Source organism: Neolamprologus brichardi, chromosome 5 (genome assembly GCF_056152115.1).
Source record: "Neolamprologus brichardi isolate AB-2024 chromosome 5, ASM5615211v1, whole genome shotgun sequence".
NCBI classification, from domain to species: Eukaryota; Metazoa; Chordata; class Actinopteri; order Cichliformes; family Cichlidae; genus Neolamprologus; species Neolamprologus brichardi.
Window position 1 is genome coordinate 34,971,474 of NC_142108.1, and position 23,606 is coordinate 34,995,079.

The 23,606-nt window shown below is 44.6% G+C and overlaps 1 protein-coding gene across 1 annotated transcript in view; it reads right to left on the reverse strand.

The window, feature by feature from the left end:
* pcbp4 (poly(rC) binding protein 4) overlaps positions 1–22,586 on the reverse strand; it is a 197,838-nt gene extending 175,252 nt beyond the window's left edge. Inside the window, exon 1 of the mRNA XM_087841137.1 lies at positions 22,166–22,586. The gene's annotated coding sequence lies outside the window, so the exon portion shown is untranslated. The remainder of the gene's footprint in view (positions 1–22,165) is intronic.
* Between the last annotated feature and the right edge of the window lie 1,020 nt (positions 22,587–23,606).

Here is a 23,606-nt window from a genome sequence, read left to right on the forward strand (position 1 = left end):
AAACGGCCGGGCGCATCGATAAAAGAATCCAGAACCACTATTTTGGATCTTATGTTGTTATTTTTCTGCTGCTGATTTCTGATTTAAATTCACAGGATTTAAAAGACAGCCTGTGAGCCTGATCACTGTCAGCGAGTCTTTAACTTCTCGATAACATACTTGAAGATTTGTCGTCTTCCATCTCTGCCCTCTGGGATTGTATTTATAGATTGTTAATGTCTTTATTAATCCAGGGTGCTGACCAAGGACCACGTTAAGTCCTCATCCTAAAAAAGGTGCAGCGAGTGTGGAAGAATTGTGTAAATGTAGTGACGCAGCTTCTTTTACCTGCTCTCTTGGAAGAATTATATCAAACAGAATCAGTTAGAAGCATCGACTTATTAAAGCCACATGTAAACAGAGTTATCTGCACCCACAACGTCCTGTTGAAACCACGTTACTGTCCCAAACACAGGAGGCAAAGCAGCGACAAACATCATCAGTGTGAAACCAGCTGAGAGACGTCGATCACACAGAAGACACAAAAGTCTGTGTTAGTCCGCAGACGTTTCACACTTTACTTCATCCACCTTAACAGGCCAAAGCTCCACCCACAGCCTCCGAGCTCAATCCTCATATGTTCACAAACGAGACTCATCTCGGTTCGTGCATCGCAGAGGGAATCAGCAGAGCTGGTGTGTCAACCACAGGTCAGACACATCACACACACTCTCTCAGTAATGAATGCACAGGCATGTCCTCAAACGCACACGCTCGGCTCTACCTGATTGAAAAGAGCCATTTCCAGACGCTCGGTAAATAAAAGCCTTCAGAGAGCTTCGCCGTGATGACACGGTGGCAGGAACAGGTGCAGGTTTCATTCAGCCGTTTTATTAAAAGCAGCCTGATGGCCAGAAAGCACCCTGTGCAATTTTCTATATTTGTGTCTCGCTGGAAACGGATCACATGCAAGTTTGTGAACGATCCAGAGGAAACGCTCGACTGCAGCTAAAACTGTGATAATTTTATCAACAAATGTAATCTCAGTCATTTAACATGATTGCCTGTTAACTTAAACATTATGCATTTATTGAACTTTATTGAACTTGAAATGTGAGTCAAATAACAAACAGGATGTGAAAGAGAAGACAGCGTGGTGAGCTAAACCTGCAGACTCCACCATCAGATGGGAGGCAGCCGTGCAGCTGTGGGTTCACCCTCAAAGGAATCAGCACGGCCGTCACGAAGAGAGACCTGGAGACTCAAAGCCAACGAGACAGAAAACAGCTCGTGTGGTCGGTCGATGAGATTTTCAACATGCAAACATGAGCAGGAATAACTTTCTGTCCTGATGTGGATTCACAGCAAAAGGTTATGTTGGACGGATCAATGAGTCACCATCAGCACACGACACGTAGATTTAAAGGGCCCGATCTCCTCACTCTGAAATGATCCTGTGAGGTTTCTGTATCCAGTTCTTAGCGTTTCATCCCCCAAATGTTGATTCTCTCTGAGGTGCAACTTGTTTCTCCAATCAAAAAAACATGACACATACACTCAGCTAGAGTTCAGAAGTGGTGTCACAGTGGGTGGGCAACAAACCGACAGATTACAAAACTGAAGAGTTGTTGAGTCGACGAGCAGGAAAAACTGCACACGAGTCTGAAACACAAGCTTGCACAGAGAAAAAGAATCAAAGAAGATGCTGGAAGAGTCAGAGCAATACTGAGATCCACAATTATGTTTCATAAAACCTCGAATGAGACAAAACAAGCATGAACACAGCCTGGAGTCCTGGTCCGGAGAAAGAACCGACATAACCACGATGGTCAGACTGCACGTACACTCAAACCATTTTAAACCACTTGCACGTCTGCACGTGGCCTCAGTCATCAGAGACCAGCCGGTGACCTGCTGCCAGCTCTGGTCACGAGACGGGAAAATTAGTATTCCCCAACTGGTTGGTGAATATGCAGCAACCCCCAAAAGTCAAACTGGTCACAAAGAGGGTGCTGCACCAAAAACCACCTCGTGGTTGCTTTGGTTGCTAGCAGGTTGCATGGACAGCACCAACTTGTCTGCAAACACTTGCCAACACAGAGCAGCAGTGAAACACAGCCGGGCCTTACTGCTGGAAACATGATTCAAAAGGTGCAGCTTTTACTTTGAAGGGCAGGGCTCTCATTTCCCACTTGTCACTGTTTCATAAGCACTCAGCGAGTAGGTTGCAGACAAGCCGTTATCTTGCATACAAACGACGGGTGGCTGCAGGAATATGCAACCAAAGCAACGCAGAAACGTTTTTGGTGCAGTAGCTATGACCAGTTTCACCTCGCAGAAGCGAGGACCACTCGCCAGCTGGTTGGAGAGACTTCCTTGGTGGGGGAAACTCATTTTTCTGTAGTGGTCTCGACTGGTCTCTTATCAACCAGAATCACAAAACATTTATTGATCTGTTTAATAATCGTTCTGTAAGCGATGGAGAGAGGGACCTACTTTCAGTCTCACCCTGCAGGCGTACCTACAGGCTCCAGGGCTATGGCCACGCCCCTTATTCCCCTGAACACTCAGTATTATTACTTGATTAGATTATCAGATGATTAGGCTGCAAAATCAGGCCACTTTATAGTAATTAATTGGTCTAAATAAGTCATAAAGTCACTGTTTTGTTTTGTCTGCGGCACTAAAAAGGTTATTTAAAGTTTTCTCTTCCAATTATGATTTATCGATCCATGTTTAATCTTCCCGTTTACCTTTAGGCCGTTTCCTATCTCGGATCACGGATGACCCCAATGTTAAGATTCGTGTTTACAAGCCAACGCATTGTTGTCCGTTTCCATAGTGATGATGCTGCGTGCACGTCGCGAGTTCAAGGCATTCATTCCACATCCATCACCTGCAGCACCACGGCTCCATGTGTTTGATCAAATTTAGTCCTCAGACTGTTTCTGTTTAAATGCAGGGACGGTGGGCGGGGCCGTTTTCTTCCTCATCTTTTTCCTTTTCGATTCTTTTTATTGATCGGTGACAAACGGCAGCAGCTGTCACAAAGCCAGCCAGCCAGTGTTCATCCTAACAGAACATAAATTGAACATGTGCAGCAGCTGCTGGAGCCGCGGTTCGCCTCTTGTCTTTTGACCCCATCTGTTGGCAACGCGGACCCCCCCAGCCTCCACCACAGAGCATCTCAGGCCTGCTGACCCAGGGATGACGATTCAAATGATGCAGAGACTTTTTAAAAAATATTAAAAGATGATTTTTTTAGACAGCAGAAAGACTACGACAACAAACCCCGTCTGACATTAGTGATGTTTGAACTCCAAAGAGGAAAAAACAAAAGCGAGCCGTCCCCTTCAGTGTTATCGGCGGGGCTGTTTGACCCAGATCCCCGGGCTGTGAGAGCATCCGAGTGGCTGCTCGCTCCTACATAAGATATGAGAAAGCCGTGCAAGTGTTCAACTCGATTATGCGGATGAGAGGAGAGCGCGGCTGGCTTTATAGGCCGACCAGCAGGGCCTCGAGAACCTCGAGTAAACCGGAGTCCTGTTTGATGTTTGCTGACAGAGATAACGGGAGAGGGGAGAGCGTGGCATTTCTTTAAATTGAAATGTAAATCCACCTCGGCAAACAACGGCGACGGCTCGCGATTCTACCGCAACGAGCCGAGAGTTGAAGTTACCTCAGCACAAACACGGGTGATCGTGAAGCTCTTTCCTTTTGAGGAAGCGAAGCAGGAACGTGGCTGTAACAGACCTGAACGGCAGCATGTCAGTGTACCACAAAAAGCAGCTTAGCAAACAAAGAGATGAAATCTACTTGCTTGTCCAAATGTGCAGAGATTTTTATGCAGTTCTTTAAGACAACAAAAGGCGACTGCGCACAAAAATAGGTAAAGAAAAATCATCCTGCACAAAAGAAAGGATACAAACAGCCAGGGCAACAATGCCTCTCCACTCCCGCTGTGTGACAAGCGCACAGTCCCTCAAAAGGAAATTTCTCTTTCACATGCCTGGGTGCAGTATAATACCCGAACAAAGATCACTTTAGCTCTATAACATGCTATTGGCGTGCTGAGAAAACAGCTAGCGGTTTGTGTTACGAGGCTCGGGCTTAATCTGACACGCTCGTCCTCTGCAGAAAGGAAGCGAGCTTCATAACGAGGCTGCGTTTCACAAAGCACCTCGAGAATCAGGATACAAAACTGGGCTTCAAAACCTCAAAGTTGCTGATGTGTGCCAAAGCAGAGCTCAGTGTGGGGCTGTGTGATATCGAACGGTGCAGAGAAACAGAACAGAGGGCCTCAGAAGTGCTGCACGCCAGATCCAAGATAGCACACGCTCCTTTTGTTCTGCTTTTTCAGGCCTCTCTGCACAAATGAACACTGATCTCTTTACTTCCTGTTTTTCCTTCAGCAAGCTGAAATGTTTCATTTCTCCTCATCTAATCTGAGCTTCCCTCCAACACGTTGGAACAATGACGATCCAGGGCTGAAGGGACCTGTTGACGGCTTTGTGCCGGCATCTCGTGACGCTCTGGCGTTTCACACGAGGCTGGGATGTTTCGGCTGTGTGTTGGTCATCAGTGTTTTGAACCCTCACAGGTGAACCGGGCTGCAGGGTGTCGTGTTACATCGTCACTCATCCTAAGCTCTCTTCGCTCCGCTGAGGCTGCCCTCACTGAGTTATTAACCTCCAACCTTTGCTATCTGATGGCTTACTGCCATCGTTACTCTCGGGCTCATCCTGGATCGCATCTTTTCCCCGTTTCACCATCTTTTTGTTCCTTATCTGCCTCGAACACTGCGAGTTTCCACACAAAAGCACGCGTCTCCTCCTGCTTTCAAGCTCGCTCACAGTTTTTTTTAACCGCCACCTCCTTCCACTCTCTTCTCTGCAGCTTTCTCTGGAGACTAAGTGCATTAGTATAAGAGGCTCTCTACCAGACTCGTGGCCTTCCTTCAGGCGCTGCAGCTCACGGGCCGAGGTCCCTCGTGCACTCTCACAGGCTGAGTGCATTTCTGCGAACCCTTGCTTTTGTGCAAGGCAGAATGATAGAGTCTTCACATCCATTAGTGACCGTACATCCGGTCAATACCATTGCAAGCTGCTTTGTCATGACAGGGGCAGGAGGTTTAATCATAACTGAAGTCAGGATTGCAACCAACAGAACTCGGAAAGAGCAGCACTAAATCGACCGATGCTCTGAAAGCTCTTATTATGGGTTTGCTTGCACTAGAAAGAAAAAGTCTAACAGGAAGATGGAAGACATGATGACTGGTTTCTCCACTACGGCGAAGAAGGTGGAATAATTTCAGGGCATGCTTTATATGAGCAAAAAGCAATAAAACAAAAAAGAAGTGGATGCTTGCACGGGGCGATCATGAGATATTTGACTGCAGACAGTCACGCACAGAATCTGCAGGAGCCTGAAGCTAAAACAAGGATGGGATTTGTTACTGTTTTCATTTAAAAAGCATTTTACTTTCATGTTTCTTGGTTTTCTCATCATTCTCTTCATACCAGCAGTTATTGCTGCTGTGTGTTTGCTACAGAGGAACCACTGACAGTAATGATAAACTCCTGATACGACACAGAAAGCCTGTTGAAAGCTACGAGCTTCACTCGGGTCAGCTGGTCCCACAAAAACGGAGCACTTATTAACGTGCTAGCAGCTGTTTCATAATAACTGATTCATTATTAAATGTTTAAACATTCTCTGATTCGCTCTTTTCAACAATAATTAGGGATGCAACGATACCAATTTTTTCAAACCAATATGATACCGATACTTGGATCTGAGTACTTGCCGATACAGAGTACAAAAACCGATACTTCTATCACACACACACACAAATACAATTAATTGGAAGACAGGTTTTATTATATTTCCTGCCGATAAAAAATAAAATCTTAATAAAAATGACCACAAAAAAAGTGAAAAATAAGCACTTCTGTTAAATTATTGCAGAGTCTCCTCGTTGTAATTTAACAAAATATCACTGAACTATTGGCACTGTCTCGAGCTTTCAGAATAATAAATAAACACTTCTGTTTGGAATAAAATAAATACAAATTAGGTTTGAGAATAAAATAAACTGTTAAATTATTGCAGAGTGTCCATATTGTAAACAAACAAACAAAATAACGAAAGTATTTGGCATTGACGAACTCCTCATCTGCCCGTGGATCATCAGTCCACTGTGCTGTTAAACCAAGAACTGACATCGCACACACACTGCTTGTCTTTACCTCTTTAGAAGTTTTGGCACCATTATCTCTCTGATGTGTGGGCGGTTGGGAATTTCATATCACGGCTCGAGTATGCTGAGAAGACGGTGCAATTCTATGTTTTCCACGACCAGCATTGGCTGGTCATCCAGAGCGATAAAATGAGTCAGAGCCTCTGTTATTTTAACTGCCCGTGGATTTTCTCTTGACATTTTTCATTGCTTTTCCAAAACCTGAGTTAAAGTTGGCTGTTCCACACTGCTGACATTTTGTTTAGCCTAGCTACAGCAGCCTCCAGTTTCTCTTTTTTATCTGGAGCCGCCAGTCTCACTCGTCTAACCCTGTGCCTGTTTAGCGCGGGATGTCCCCCTAGTGGCCAATCTAAAAAACTACAACAGAAATGACAAGCCACCCTCTGATTAATGAAATAAGTTGGTATCGGTTCATGGTATCGGTTAACTTTTACGAGTATGAGTACACACACATTTTACAGTATCGGCCCCGATACCCGATACCAGTATCGGTATCGGTGCATCCCTAACAATAATGATTGGCAGTAAACTGAAAATATTCCACCTTTGGATCAAAAGATTTCCCCTTAAGCTAACTGAAATTACGCTGCCAGAGGAAGCATCAGCATTTTCCAGGAAATTTCCTCGAAAGCCAAAATCTCAACATGTCTGAACGTGCAACAGGCGTGATGGAGGAAAGAGGTTCAAACAAGCAATTAGACAGAACTATGAATAATCACCAACCCCATCACATTGGCAACACCTCAGAAAACGTCCATCTCTGCACCACCAGCGAGATTTGCCCCCCTTCACCTGTGACGGTCCCACGCCGTCAAACACAGGAGGCGGGGAGTCCCCTCCTCTCAGCTCTAATTAGACTCATTTAAGTCAGACACTAAAGCGGACATCTACACCCCCACAGCCAAACTTAACATGTTACCACATTTTTCATGAGCCATCAGAGTTGTAGGGCCAAATCTGACAGCTAGCATGCTTGGTTAGCATGTAGCTAGCTGTCAGATTGGTTAGCATGTAGCTGGTTAGCATGTAGCTGGAACAGCAGGTAGAGGCGCTCAAACAAAAATATTCTTTTTGGCTCAAAAAACATAAACATGGTTTGGAACCACAACTACAACTTAATCCTTTATTTATCCAGGTAAAAAATCTCATTGAGATTAAAAATCTCATTTCCAAGAGAGACCTGGCATCATGGCAACAAAAGTCACATACCACACAGGTATATAACATTTAAAACAAATACAATATCCCACACCAACATGTGTAAAATATACAATAACAGATCAAATTAAGAGTACATTAAAAACAATCACACTGAGTAAAAGAGTTATTCTCTCGTTCCTTTAAGACAGACTTAAACTCTCCCAATTCTGATCATTTCAGTTCCTTCTGCAGATTTTTCCAGGAAGCAGCGGCAGCGTATTTAAAAGCCTTTTTCTCCAATTCTGTTCTGATTTTTGCGACAATCAATTGTATGATTTTGTTCGAACGAAGGCTGTATTGGTTGTGTTTTTACACATATAAACACATAAATAAGATGGAACCAGCCCAAGGAGAGATTTATAGATAAAGGCCAACCAATGGGAGAGTCTGCGAATATGATGGACATTTAGCAGCAGCATACAAAGAACAATGATGTACACGATTTCCACAGCCAGTGATAAAACGTAAAGCACAATGGTACACAGTATCCAACCTCTTTAGGTAGTGGGCAGGTGCATTCATAAAAAGCAGGTCACCATAATCCAATAAAGGTGAAAAGGTTGCACGAATCAAATGTTTTCTCACTTGGAGAAACAGGATTGGTTTCTAAAAAAGTAATCTAGTTTTAGTTTTAACTTCAACACAAGGCTTTGAATGTGAGTCTTAAATGACACATTCTGATCTATAATGACCCCTAGATACATGTAAGATGTGACCATTTCCATTTCAGATCCTTGAATTGTTTTAATCTTAGGAGACGTAGCTAACGACTCTTTGCCATTTGAGAATGGAACATCGCCTCACTCTTCCTCGAGCTGGGTGATATTTCAGACCGCTGAAGCTAACGTTCTGACACACAGTGACCTTCGCTTCACTCTGAAATGCAGAAATTGTTCCAGTTTCTCACGTCTGTGCTGACAAGACAGTGAAGCACTCGTTCTGTGCTTCTCTCACTGATATGTAAGCTGCAGCTGACCGATGCACGATACACACCCATGCAGCCGTCTGCCATCCAAGCAAACCACCCGAGCTGCCGCTGGAAGGGGAAAATGGGCAGGTTACAATCAAAACTGACTGATGTAGTAAAATCGAATGTTTGGTCTTCATGGCCATGAACGGCAAAAGCAAAGCTGATTGGTCATTAAGACCAGAACAAGCTGCTGTCCTAATCTCTCCTGAGGTAAAAGCTGAAGAGCAAACTGTTCAATCATCCTCAGGAACAAACCTGCTGAGCAGCAGCCTGCAGGAAGGATGGTTTAACCCTTTAAAACCGGTCAGAGCAGCACGCTCCGTTTTGCGTAACTATTTTTAAATCCCGGTAGCTCTGCAACCACGTGAGCTAGCGCAATAATTTTTTTGCATATGAAACCGGAGGAGTTGTACTTACATCTTATGCCATCAGCTTGTCCTCGGTCACAGTTTCCTTCCACATATAGCTTTGCAAAAACTGCATAAAAAGCACTTGCAGCAACAAAAACATAATATTCCAGAAACACGCTTTGCCGATCCGATCAGCTGTTCATAACACTTCCTACGTCCATCAGCGTGAACTATCGCATGTCCTCCATGACCTGCCCGAAACCGGAAGTGACGTCATTTTTGCGGAAATGTAATTTTTTACCATCAAGGCCTCATGAGCCTATACTGGTGTTTTTAAAAGTTATGTTTGACTTTATGACTTTCTGTGTGGTTTCTGGGATGCTTAGGACTCATATTGCACTGCTGGAAATAGTTTATTTTGATGCATATGCTGCTTTTTTGCAAATTTGCATCATAATATTTATTTTCGTTTTTCCTGCAGTGTATAAAAATTGGTGTATTTCAAAAATAAAACTATGAAGACACTCAAAATAAATTTCCTGTGGTGGGAAACTATTTTGTGCAACTTTTTTGTATTTACAGTTTTGAGGGATAAGCCTCTTAAATTTCTCTAACTAGAAATATATGTTAAAAAAACAAAAACGATTTTCAATTTTTTTGTAGTTTATTGCACTTTTTTGCAATTTATGTAATTACTATGCACTTAATTCATACATATTATTAAAATCTAGGCTGTAATGGTTGTATTGATGTATAGCAACTTGAAATGCTCCCAAAAATGGCTCCACAGCATGTAAACATATAATATAAGCTCTGGTGGACTTGGTTCTATGGTAGGTCTTAAAGGGTTAACATCTAACACGAAAACCAAATTCTGCACAGAGCAGTCAGACGGCAGCACGGTGACTGTTATCAGGTTCACTAGTAAAAACATATCAAAGCTTAAATCAAGATCAACAATCGATCATTTTGACTTTAAAATCACTTCTGCGAAGCCTGAGCGCTAAACAGGAATGAGAAATGGTTGCAGGTCAGCGGCTCAGTCAGCAGAATAATCACTTCCACCGTCAATATTTCCCGCCACTTGACTTTAATCTCTCAGTCCACCCGAGTTCCTTTAATTAACAAATTGCTTGACAAGCCGACTGGCCGTCTCATAAATAACCAGCGGATCGCAGCTTGAGAAAGCGATTTGGACCGGATGCCGATTAATCCGCAGCCAACATCATCCCAGAGGAGAGCGACTCGCGAAGCTCCCCGAAGAGAGCGGCTGTTCAAAGCTGCGTGCACAGACGTCAACCGAAACGGCTTGATCTGAGGAGCCGAACGAAAGTGGCAATCATCAAGAGAGGCCTGAAAGTGAGGGAACGAGAGCAGAGGAGGAGGAGTGAGGAGGTAGAAAAGAGAAAGAACAGAGAGGAGCGGTTATGAAACGGCGAGACAAAGACGAGGGCTGGAAAGGAGACAGCGGGAGAAAGAAGACTACTCACTAATTAATAGGTGTCTGAATTTCAATTAACGCTGACCTCGATTTCTGTGAGGAAGAAGAGGGACAGCTTATGTAAGAGGGCATCTGTGGAGAATATTTTGTTGTCCTGGCGCTCTGCTGACGTGAACAAGGCGCCCGTTCTTCAGCAGAGGGCTGGATGTTAGCTGCAGGTCTGCCTGGAAGTTGGAATAATGCGACGTATTGTCGCAGCAACACGACGCAGCGCTCGGAGCAGAGCGGTGATTGTTTCCATGTGTGACATCGTGTTCCACACTTCGGCCTCCAGTGTTGCATTACTGCACAATAAAGCTATTATGCTCTTATAACTGCATCATGTTTGTGTCACTGTGCATGCTACTCACTGTGATGTGCGCCGGTCTGACACTTGCTGCCAGTCAGGCTCACCGTGCAGCCTACGTTTCCCAAAATGCATCAGAGAATAGAGAGACTGCTATCTGTGCTTTTCAAGGATGGTCCGTTTTTATTACTGACCAATCAGGAGGTTTTATGTCCAAAATCTGCTTCATACTCAGTTTACAACCTCAAACTGGACAGCAAAGCCCCAATTTTCACCCCAGAGAAGGTGGAGCAATCAAATCTGGAAGAAGTGTGGTGGAGGGGGGCGTAGTCAGATGAAAACACCAAATAAATACATTTTCAAGCGTTTTCTGTCAGATTTCTGGGTGGAAACAAAATATGAACAGGAGAGACACGAGACCACACCCGACTGAAATCAATCGACTTCTTCTCTGCACCGATTTCCCCACAGCTGACTTCTTCAGAGCCATTAGTAGAAATCTAAAATGTGCTTTATGAGGGAGAAGTCTGTGAGGGTGGGGCAGGACATGTATGAGGTGGGCTCAAGCTGTGGGTGGGATTACATCAGCCGTGGAGGAGTCTGTGTTTCCACACTGTGATCTGTAGTGAGAGTAGGGAGCAGGTGGAGGAGAACCTGGCAGTAGTTTAAATACCCACGGTCAAGAAAATATGTGAAGAAGGGAGTGCAGGCAGGGTGGAGCGGGTGGAGACGAGTGTCAGGGGCGGTTTGGGACAGAAAGAGAGCAGCAAGAGTGAAAGGAAGGTTTAAAGATGGTGGTGAGAGCTGCTGTGGTGGTTTGGAGAGGGTGGAGGCCAAGGATGTTCAGATGTTCACTGAGCTGCATGGATCAGAAATGGGTCCATCAGAGGGACGGAGAGGAGAGGCTGAGAGGGTTTGGACATGTGCAGAGGAGGGAGGGTGATGAAGATGGAGCTGCCAGGCAGGAGGAGAAGAAGAGCTCAGAGGAGGTTCATGGATGTAGTGAAGGAGGACATGCAGAGGGCTGGTGTGACTGAGTAAAAACACAAGAAAGATGGAAAGCTTGGCTTAAGATAAGAAAACAGTTCGAAGTTACACGGAAAATTAGAAAAAAGGAAAACACTGGAAAAAGATATCAATAGATACTGTACACAACTGTACACAACAGAATAGAACAAAATAAAATAATATACACAATCGAATAAAATAGAATACAAATGCTATATACAACCGAGTATAATACAACGATGCCAGAAAAGAGTATTTTAGTATATTTATATACCACACACACACACACACACACACACACACACCAAGAATGCAAAGCTACTACAGGGAGAAAGTAAAGCTGGCAGTACAAACACGACACTGTTGTGCGTCCCTGCACTTGTTCCTCTGTTTGCATGTTAGATTTCCTCCAGCACGTCAAACCCTTCTGTGGGGCGATCGTGGATCAAGAGTTGGGCGTTCGTCTTGTAATTGGAAGATTGCGGGTTCGAGGCCCGGCTCCGACAGTCTCTGTCGTTGTGTCCTTGGGCAAGACACTTCACCCGTTGCCTACTGGTGGTGGTCAGAGGGCCCGGTGGAGCCAGTGTCCGGCAGCCTCGCCTCCGTAAGTGTTTTGGGGTCCTTAGGGACGAGTAAAGCGCTATACAAATTCTGGTGAACAAAGCTTCAGGTGTGGAAACTCATCACCATCCTCCACAACAAATTGGCTTTGTAGGACAAGTCCACAGCTGCCCTTTAAGCAGGTTTGAAGCCACAGAGCACACAGTGTACGAATTCACTGAACACGCCCGAGAAGATGACCTTGAATATGAGATCATCCACATGTAATGAGTTATTGTGCATTTTCTCTTCAGATGCCGATGGCCGGAGCGTTTTGATGACACCTCTTATTTCTGTGACAGAGCTGTGCTCAAAAACCAACAAATCTCCCTTTACTTCTCCAACGTTCACCTTTATTTACTGCAATGCAGCTCCGGCAAAGATGTCAGAAGAGTGACGGTGTCTGGCCCGTGATGATGAGAAACAAGAAAGAAAGCGGCTGTTTCATCACGCCGACACCGCTGCTGTCAGACTCCTGCTGCAGAGCCCAGAACCTCAGTCTGAAGCCGTCTGATCTATTTTTGACTCCTTGTTCTACTTCATAATGTTTGTGTCTGAATTCAAGAATATGCTGCGTTACACTTTTTGTGAAGGTTATCAAATTTCTGTTCTTCAACCAGGGAGACGAACCCTCCTGCAATAAAGCAGCCTCTGAAACCCTCACACACCTCTGCTGCCACCTCCACCTGTGTGAAAGAGAGCAAAGAACAGAGCAAAGCCAGTGCTCACCCTTTAAAAACAGGTTGGGTTAAAGAAGAGAGCACAATTTACGGGGCTTTTCTGAGGTAGAAGGCCACTAAAGTTTGCAGCACAGACGATCTTTACACAGGAGACTTGGTGGGCATCGACATCAAAGCTAAAGTCCTGGATTCCAGATAAAAGCCTGGAAATAACTGGATGGTAAAATAAAGTTTAAAGCACCCAAACACGGAGCTTTGCTCGTCCAAGGAAGCTTTGTGTTGGGAAAAAAAAAACAAATCGATGCGAGTGTGTTTACCCCACAAGATCCTACAGCGCCACGCTTCAGAAAGATGAATTTCTTTAAGTGGAGTCGAGATAAAAACGATAAAGAGTTTACTCCAGGAACCCCTGCAGTGCAAGCAACGTCATTAAAAGCTCAGACAGAGCCTCCAAGTTCAGCTCCGCTCTTTGTTTCTGTACGTTTACGACACTCGCAGCAGGTAACGGCCTCAAACGCACATTTCTGCAACTAATCTGCTGTCAGGCAAAGGATCCATAAAATGAGGAAATGTAAATAAAAAGGTTTGTGTGTGAAAAGTGACACACGAGAACAACATGTTTCAGTACAACAAGGTTTTATATCAAGCTGTCGATGCACACGACAACATTCTCCTCGGTTTGAGACCCAAACTTTAGTCCTGAAAGAAATATCTGATTCTTTGGTTCTTGAATGCGTCACTAAATCCACCAGAGACTCAAACTTTGTCTTTCTGCTGTTTAATATTACACAGGTTGTCTGAGCACAAAGCTCCGGATATCCTTTCAAAGTGAAAATATTGGAGTGAAAGACCTCTGCAGGAGATGTTAATGAAAGGAATCCCTTTCAGCATGATGTTCAACACTGCAGATATACTTTTGGTGACCACACACAGGACTTTAGCAGTGGCTCCTTTTCCTGTGAGTGTCACCGTGGTTGTGACGGGCGGCTGGATTGGCCGAGTCGGGCTCTCAGTGGTGTTCTGTGAGCAGCTCCTCAGCAGATTAACCTGCTGCCCTCGTAGCTGCTGTGTGTCAAAGCAACGTGTCCGAATGTTGAGCCGCTGGCATCAACCAGGTTAGAGATCTTATCCTCTTCACCTTTCAGTGGAATGGAAAGAGTACGCCCCGAGGCGGGTCGACATCTTCCATTATTTACCAGATGCTTAAAAAAGAAAAAGCACACTTTTCCAAGCCGAGCAGTCCAGGCAGAGTCTTCTTCAACTGCAAACAGCTACTCTTACCCATCGGTCCATATACAGTGACTGGGAGAGGGGGGCAGGATGAGAGAAACCAGCATATCGCAGTAACCAAAGAGTGTGATAGGGCTGCCACAAACGATTATTTTGATAGTCGACTAGTCACCGATTATTTTTGCAATTAGTCGACTAATCAGATCATCATCCATTGGACGTAAAACGTACAGCTTATTGCACCAGCAGCATCTGCTCTTATATAACTATCATTAGCTTACAGCTTTAAGTGTTTAAGGTATGTGCTAACTAAAAATAAAGACAAGATGATAGTTTATTAAATTTTAATGACATTTGCAGATTGTTTCGGTGAAGTTTAATAAACTCCTTGCTATCTAAAATATAACAGGACACCGGAGTAAATTCTGGATCATCTCACACTTCTGATAATCAGCTGTCTGCTTGACGTTTATTCAGCTGTGTAAAAACTATAACTTTAATTTCAACCAAACCGATTTACTCAGGAACAAATAAAATACTGAAAAAAGCCAAACAATAACATTTTTAAGTTATCTAAGTGACTTATATATCATGTTTAACCTGAGTAGCGAAAGACAGCGGTGGGTTTGAAAACGATTAGCCGGGAGTCCGGTGTTCTCACGGCTCTAGTTAGCCTAGCCCCCGGCTAGCTATCGAGCTAGCGGGTAACAGACGTCTCCGAAAACGTCGGAGCGCTTTTGAAAATATGTGGTGTCTTGATAAACTGAGCAGATATTTGAGGTTTACACAGCTACATTCTCGCCTGAAAATATGTTAAACGTTTATTTTGTGACCCAGAAAGAATAATAAGAGTAATATTAAAACTAACTAGCTGCCGCCATTGTTGGAAACTGAGCTGGGCCGCGCTATGAATTCTGGGACACAGCTTCTTCTTCTTCGGGGTTTAACGGCAGCTGGCATCCTTGTACATGCAGTGCTGCCATCTTCTGTTTCAGTCCGTTATTACACTCTTAAATCCTGCTACTTATTCCTGCGTCTTTTGTGATCTTACAACGCTTCAAACGACGCGTCGACTATTAAATCAGTCATCGACGATTTTGATAGTCGACTAATCATGGCAGCCCTAGAGTGTGAGCTGCAGGGCGGTGCGGCGATGCTGCCTCTTGGGTGTATGCAGAGTCGGAGACCACACCTCCAAGTCCTCCAAAAAAAAGTGGATTCAGAAAATGTTTTTTCTTGAGAATCTCAACATGATTTTTCCCTTTTTTCTGGTTCATCTGTTTAATTTCCCACACAGTTCCTCAGTTATTCTGGATGTAACCTGCTAACCTCAGAGTCCACCTCACGGATTCACTCTGCAGCAGCTCCTCTGAAACACGCGGTGCTGACACGCGTGTGCTGTGGAGGGAACACTGATTATCTTCTTTAAATGAAGTTAAGTTCTCGTTACAGTACACGCAGCTCGAGCGTTTGCTCCCTTGGATCCCTGTCGTCTCAGAGCTCTCCTCTCCGTTTCCCCCTCAGGACTTTAGTGGATTTAATCAGAAAAAAAATGAAGCGATCAGTGTTTCACGTGGATTCTCCCGGGCCGTGGATTTCATGGAAAACAGCGAGCAGCCCTGACATTTTACGCACTCGCACATCCGGCGATTCAGCTACCTCCCTGTTCGTTCACATGTTCGCACACAAAGCCGGGTTAATTTCTTTACGCATCCCAGAAGCCACGTGGTCATCCTCGGGCCTCGGCTGCCCTGCACGATCCATATCTGCACCTTTGATGATCACAGTCTTCTCTACGATTGGTTCCACACACGCAGCGAGGTAACAAACACACATGAAATCAACTCTGTGCGATTAGAAATACACAAACAGACACGCTGTAGGCCCGAGAGCTCGCCGTCACCTTTCAACTCCATCGCAACAGCATAAATTAGCCTGATCCCAGAAACGTGCACGTCTGTATCCGTGCAGTCTAATCACTGCGACTAAAACACACTGTGTGTAGTAACACGCTGTGGCTGCAACCCTTACACACCATCCTTATCACTACAGCCACTGGTGCATTCCTCGATGCTAACAACAACAGGCCACAGGCAGTGGACGCTTTGCCCCCCCCTCGCTCTCTCTCACTGCCCTATAAATAGCCCATTACTTTGAAATGCAAGTATGCTTCCTAAAATCTCCACCCCTCTCGCTCCGAGCGCGCTCCCAGACGCGCACACGGGCGACGCTCACCCATCTACAGCAGAGTCCAGATTAAACTCCTTTTAAAGCAGCGAGGACGGAGCGGCAGCATCACTGGGCCGTTTGATGTGGCTGGTTGATATGCAGCCGGCAGTGTTTGGCTGACTGAGTGACTGAGTGGGAGCACGCCGTGCAGCGAGAGCGAGGCCGCTTTGACTCGAGTGCACCGTACAGACGGGAAGAACAGCCAGCCGAAATCTGTCAAACTGCATCTTCTGTCACATTCGGCTAAAAGCTGCAGCTCAACACCTCGACGCTAAAACATCATCAAGTTATTACGAGGCTCTTCATAATTAGTTTGGTTTTAAAACAAGAAGCCACAGTCTTATGCTTCTCACTCGTTCTCTGCTGACTTCTGAACTGACGGTCGTACAGACGTGACCCAACACTTGGACTCTGGCGGCGTTGCAGTGCAGCATTACACGCCGAGTCTAAGAAATGAGATGAGCTGACACTAATTCATATGAGGCGACACGATCAGAGGCAAAGCTGCTTAGGCGAGAGTTAAAAATATTCCAGCTTCAGTGAAAAACTCGCTGAAAACCCATCAGCTGAGATTCTCCTGACACCACCAACCAGAGACGGACGACGAGCTCGTCGACTCCGATTGAGGTCAGCTGGGTCAGCGGCGCCGCTCTGCAGGGACCAGGAAAACTAAATGATTGTTGGACTTTATGGGAAATTCTTAAAGTATTCCAACTATGAGTGAAACTGATAGTTGGAATACTTTAAGAATTCCAACTATCAGGATTTGAGGATGAGGATGAGTGAAGCGGCGCCGCTTCACTCATCCTCATCCAGCTGGTTGGTTTCCAGCAGCGTGTAAGCTCTCCCTCACATTAGAGGTGAACACAAAAATAGGTTTAGCATCCAGCGTCGATTAATGCTAACACACGCAGGTGGCTCGGTGTTCTTACAGAGTGTACAGGTGGGGCTGACCAGGTGACCCTGAATCCTCCCTTAGTTATGCTGCAATAGACGTAGGCTGCCGGGGATTCCCATGATGCATTGGGTGTTTCTTCTTCACTCACTATGTGTTAACAGACCTCTCTGCATTGAATCATATCTGTTATTAACTCCGTCTCTCTTCCACAGCATGTCTTTATCCTGTCTTCCTTCTCTCACCCCAACCAATCACAGCAGATGGCCCCGCCCCTCCCTGAGCCTGGTTCTGCTGGAGGTTTCTTCCTGTTAAAAGGGAGTTTTTCCTTCCCACTGTCGCCAAAGTGCTGCTCATAGGGGGTCATATGATTGTTGGGTTTTTCTCTGTGTGTATTAATGCAGGGTCGACCTTGTTGTTGTGATATATCAATAAAACTGAATTGTGTTCAGACTGAGTAAAATTCAATATAACATTCAATTTACGTCACACACTAACGTCCAAAATGTTCATTTTTCTGTGTTTTTAGGTTTTGTAAAATTGAAAGCTTCTAGATAAACATGAAAAGAAAATAATTTAGTATTAATTTATCGATATTTATTTATTTTCTGTCCTTTCAATGAATTGTTGTCGTTTCGTGATGATGCACATGAATAAATGTGCAGCACGTTCATAAATAGTTAAAATTCTGATAAAGAGTTCAGTGTGTTTACAAGAAATCGTTGATTGATCACAAAGCACACGGTGACATCACCACAGGCTACAGAGGGAGGAGCTGCAAAGATCTGACACGGTCGCACGTCCACAGCCGAGAAGCTCACGGGACCAAGTTTCAGGGCCAAAGATAATAAATAAATCATGGAGAATCATCGTTGTGTGGCTGATGGTGGATCCTCATCTCTGGTTTTTTCATGATGCATCAGCGTTTTTGAACATTTCATAGTTGCAAAGCTTCCACCGCAACACGCCAACAACCAGCAGATCTGCTTCGTTTTTGTAGAGCTCAAAGTCCTCCCATTCTCTGGGCTCATGTTGGGCCACGCCAGCAGCAGCCAATGGAAACCTGCATTTCCCGTTCAGGGTGGTGATGTCATCACCTGGAGCCTGACTGAGATCATTTAAAATCTCGATGCAAACGTGTCACATCTTTACTGCCTCGTGTTAGAGTTTAGTTGAGTTTGTGTGCATTTTAAAAGGGTCAGTTGGTTCTTTGTAGATGAATAAATACTGCGGTGCGTTAGTGATGCTCGTATTTAAATATTCAAATAAAGATGTTTATAAAAAGCCTCTTTGGTGTTACTTTAGAGAGTCGATGATGAAAACAATTTTAAACATTTAAATGGAATAATTTACTCTGAGTGGTTTTCTTACATTTTTCATTTGAATCAAAAGATTTTTGGGTTTTTTTTCCAAAGAAAAGAAAAAAGATCTCAGACTTTTATTGAAATGAACGCGCGCTGATACGACACCCACAGTGCTGTGCATTAAATGACTTCTAACCAAAGGATTTTTGGACTAATAGAGGCGTTTGTATGCGTTTTGTAGTATCTGTAAGACATAATTTTTAATGCATTCAGTTTGAGGCAAACAGTAAAGTTGTGCACGTATCATTTAAAACACAAACTCAATCACGTGACGCGAGATTTCAAAGCCAGATTTCTGAAAGCGCCGCCAGCTGCCGTCCTTCGTCACGTCCGACGCACCGCACTAGTTCGTCGGCGCATCAGAGCTGATCTGACAACTTTTTAAGCCGTCTCTGGGCCATCTGTGAGCGTGCGATACCACGATCAGGCGCGCCAGACTGAAAAGGCATCGCTCGACATCCTCGACTAATCCAGCAGAAAGCAGCAGTGAAGATAAAGCAGGCAGAAGACTGATGCTCTCACCGGAAACTGGCCTCGTATTCTGTAACTGTGAGGCCACTGCGCTGCTGTCACATCGCACAATAAAGCGGCTTTTAAAGAGCTCAATAAAAGCTATTTGTAAAGACAAAACATAGACGGTTACTTCTGCTGACAGCAAAGAAATGGCTGCAAACCGCCGCGAAGCACGCCTGGAGAAAAGCCCACAACAGCAGGCGGTCAGCTCTCAGCATCGGTCACAATATTCAACGTTTTATCCTGAAAAAATCCTTAATAATATTCAGATTCATGTAATATGTTTACTGCAGGGTCATCACCCATGTTTGTTATGTGTCTGTTATTGTAACAGGGGGTCAGAGGTGATGCAGGATTCATGAGATCAGGCTGCTAATCGGCATCAATTTCCAGAAAAGAAACCTGAAGTCGGATTTACTTGGAGTCCAAAAGTTCCCAAAAGTATTTTTATTATCCTACATCAGAAAATTAAGCCACAAAGTTTTGGGGAATGCCGGAGCTGCAGATGGGCCTCTGAACGCCCCGCGAACAAACTCAAACTGCAGGACTCGATTTCAACATTGAGTCTCTGCAGCTTGAAACTAGAGGTGGGAATCACCACACATCCCACGATACAATATTATTGCAATTTTTAAAAATATTTTGCGATATTCAGATTCTGTACATAAAGGTAAACTTTATCAATATTCATTTTCTCTAATATCAAAGTCTCACACTCAGTCTTTCTCTCATTTCAGTTTGATTGTTGACAAACTGAACGGTTTGTATTACAGTCTAGTCCAACTTAACTGAATCAACCATCTGGTACAATTATAGCTATTCTGAACTATGCAGTTTATGAAAACTATGCAGCCCCTTCAGCAACTGAAGAATTTGAAAGTAAATTAAAACAAAATATAATTTTACATTAAATAAAAAAGTTTTAAACTTAATTAAAATAAAACATGTCTTAAATTAAAATAAGTAAACTGTCATGTTTATTGCTGCCAAAAACAAGTTAAACACATTTGGACAGTGAAGGAATGTCAGGATTCTCTGAAGTCAGAGCATGTTCCATTCCACAAAAACCTTTTTGCAACAAAGTATCGATTTCTGCTGTCCCTGTATTGATACATTATTAGCAAACAAAATATCACGATGCTACAAAGTATCGATTTTTTCCCCCACCCCTACTTGTAACTGTAACTGTGAGACAACGACTCGTCATTTTACTGGTTTCTGGAATTCTTGAATGTGCAGATGATTGAATTGAATCCACACTAAGTGGCATAAACAGGAATCATGAATCGTTATTGAAGTTTTTGCCTGTAATATCATTGCTTGCGTCTTACTGCGTATGTTGACACAGTAACTTTGTTTCGATTTTGAACAATACAACATAAACACATCAGGCCGTCACTCGAATTTCAGTGAAACAGCACGCAGCCTGCTTATCGTTTCCTACAATCACGGTCGTAGCTGAGACAATCGGACTGAGCAGTAATCAGCAGCTGAGAGGTGAGACAAACATTTAGATCCTACATTTCAGAAGTTGGATCTAAAGCCAAGCAAGCTGGTGTTCCTACGGAGGGCTTCCCAACCAATGAAACGTACCGCAGCACCTCAACAGTCTCATCCGAGGCCCAGTGAACAAAAACCAGCCCGTATGAAGGTGAAGGTCATCGTGATTCCGGCGTCTTTGAAAAAGCCTGATTGTTGCTAGGCTAGCAGGTGCTTCATCCTGTCTTTTAATCAAGTCTTTGAGAGCTAATCAGCACTCAGACAGTTGATGGGCCCAGTTTATCCTGAAGGTTGTGTACTGGGTTCAGTCACAAGAGCAGGAACAACAGTGTTTGTCTGAAAACACTGAGCGTCACATTAATAAACTGCTTGGTCAGTTTATGCCAAGCTTTGTTGTCTTGACTTTAATATTTCTGTGTAACTTAAACAGTTTAAATCTGCTTGGACTGTCTGTTGGTTGATTCTGAACATTTATCCATGACTGAAGCCGTTTCCCAAAACATTTTTTAAAGGGGGGAAAATGTTGCAGCTTCTCAAATGGTAACTTTTATTTATTTATTTAACCATCTGGAGTGTTTTGGGGAATCTGTTCCACAGTTTTAGAATATAATGAATATTATTGCGTTGTACCTCGACTGTGACCTGCTTCTAAAGTGCTGACGGGAGAAACATGATCACGTCTCCCTCCTGTGAAGGCGGGAGAGCAGACACTGCAAAAGGTGAATAATCACAGATCGAGCCCACAGATGCTGCCTCCTGTAGAGATGATATTTGCATATTTCCCACTGAAATACATCCCGGATCACTCTGACTCTTTCTGCGCGAGCTTACTTTCAGCTGAGGATTAGAGCTCTCCAGTGAGGACACAACGAGATCAGACCATAGCAATTACTGAGCCACAGGCCCCCATAATGACACTAACACCCACGCGCACACACGCACACGCAGAATGTGGTTTGAGCGTCTTGTCTCCAAACAAGGCTGCTGATGTAACAGCCGAACATCTGTGAGCCTCGGAGCAGAAGCAGCCATATGCCACCCAAAATTCTGGAGGAGATGGTGGGGGTGTGGGTGGGGGTGTAAGTGTCTTCTATTAGAGGGGTCGATATGAGAGTGGGGTCAGTGGAGCCTCCGGGGGCCCACTTCAGATTACTCCGGTGAAGAGCGGCCAATCACAGGCAAAAAATCCTGTATGAGCGCGACCCCGTCACCTCTGCAGGCGTGCACGGCGGCACGCGGACTGTCCAGCAGTGAGTCCAGTAAACACGGGGGGGGGGGGGGGGGGGGGGGGGTGCGCGGATCCAGCGCTGATGGTCCCCAACAAACGGCTCGGATCCAAAGAGCCACCGAGCGCGCGCAAGCAGTCTCTCTCTCTCACACGCGCGCGCGCGTGTGCACACACACACACACACGCAGCTCAGTTCTCTGCAAGTTAAAGTCAAACAGCCCGAGCACAACACCAAAGCTCCCACCGGTAACCCACTTCACGCGGTGCGCGTCCACACGCTGTCTCGCGTGCGCGTGGCTCAGCAGCACGAAAACATTTTAAAGAAACGCTCAAAGCGAAACAAGACGAGGAAGGAAGGAAAGCTTTCTCTTACCGTGCAGACGAGGAGGAAACGACGGAGAAATTATAAATCCTTAGTTTGTGGCCGCATTGTCGGACGGAGGAGACGAGGAGGAGGAGGAGGAGGAGGAGCGCGCTGCTGCTGCTGTGAGGGAATAATCCGAATGTCAGTGACAATAAAGCGGAGAGCGGAGGAAGAGGAGGAGGGGGCGCTACCACGTCCAATTAGAAACAGTGGGATTGATTGTTGCAGGAAATCAGGCAGTTAGTGTTCAGAGCAGTTCCACCCAGTCAGGATGAACCGAGTCACTGAAGACTAAACACTGCCGCCTTTACGTTTGATTCATGAAAGAAGAAGATGAGGAGCTGACCGTGAAGATGATCCCAGTGACCGAAGCAGGTCAGAGTTCTCATCCAGGCTCGCTCTGACGCACAGACTTCCTCCACTGTGCTGCTGAAGTCCACTCTGTGATGTGTGCAGCTGAGATTAGTGGGGCTGATTTCCATATTCAAAGCTGCTACACTCACATCTGCCTCCAGCTGCTGCCACCTAGCGTCGGTGTGAGGTCATTAAGCCGAGAGTCACTGCTCTGGGCCGTAGCAGTTAAAATAGAGTCAATTACATTTACTGTAAAGAAAATATACACAAACTCTACAATAAATTTACAATAATTGTTTGCAACAGACTGTCGAGCTGTCCCGGATGTAGCCTGCACCTCGACCTATGGTAGCGGGATAGGCTCCACCCCCCCGCGGCCCTCATAAGGATAAGCAAAGAGAACGGATAAAATCTAGTTATAGCAACTTTTTGTAAAAGCCGTTAATAGTTTTGCTTTAATTACAGTAAAGTTACTGCAAACACTTTTTCCAACAAATGACTGATGATCCACGATGATCCACGATGATCCACGGTGCCTCTGTGTTCTCCCTGTGCCTGCGTGGGTTGCGTGGCACACTGGCTTCATAGATGTGACAGTCTCGGATACACAAGTAACAAGTAAACCTCATTTTAAAGTTTTATTTTCCTTTGTTTTTTAATTTTAATTTAATTTTAATTAACCTTTTATTTAGATGAGGGCTTCAAAATATCTGCCTGGAGATGTTTCAGTTACGCAGACGACCTTTTGACTTCTTTAAAGACCTGCAAACAGCACGTTTACAACAACTAGCAGAAGAAGCATTGTGCTAGATACTGTTATTATTCAAAGGAGCGTGAAAGTGCATTACAAACCACATCTAACATGTTCTTCTCTGCGTAACACGTGATGGTCACGTCTGTGGGTTTGGAGTTATGTGCAGACTAAGGTCAGTGCACCAGAACAGAGTCAAGAAAGGACCAAAATATAAATCTGATGAGTTGTCAGGTCAACATCCGAGTGAATCCCAGACACACCATGTGAAATATGAGTCAGTCAAAGTGGAACTTTAAGTTCAATAATATTTTTATTTAAAAACAAAAAAGATTAAGATGCTGA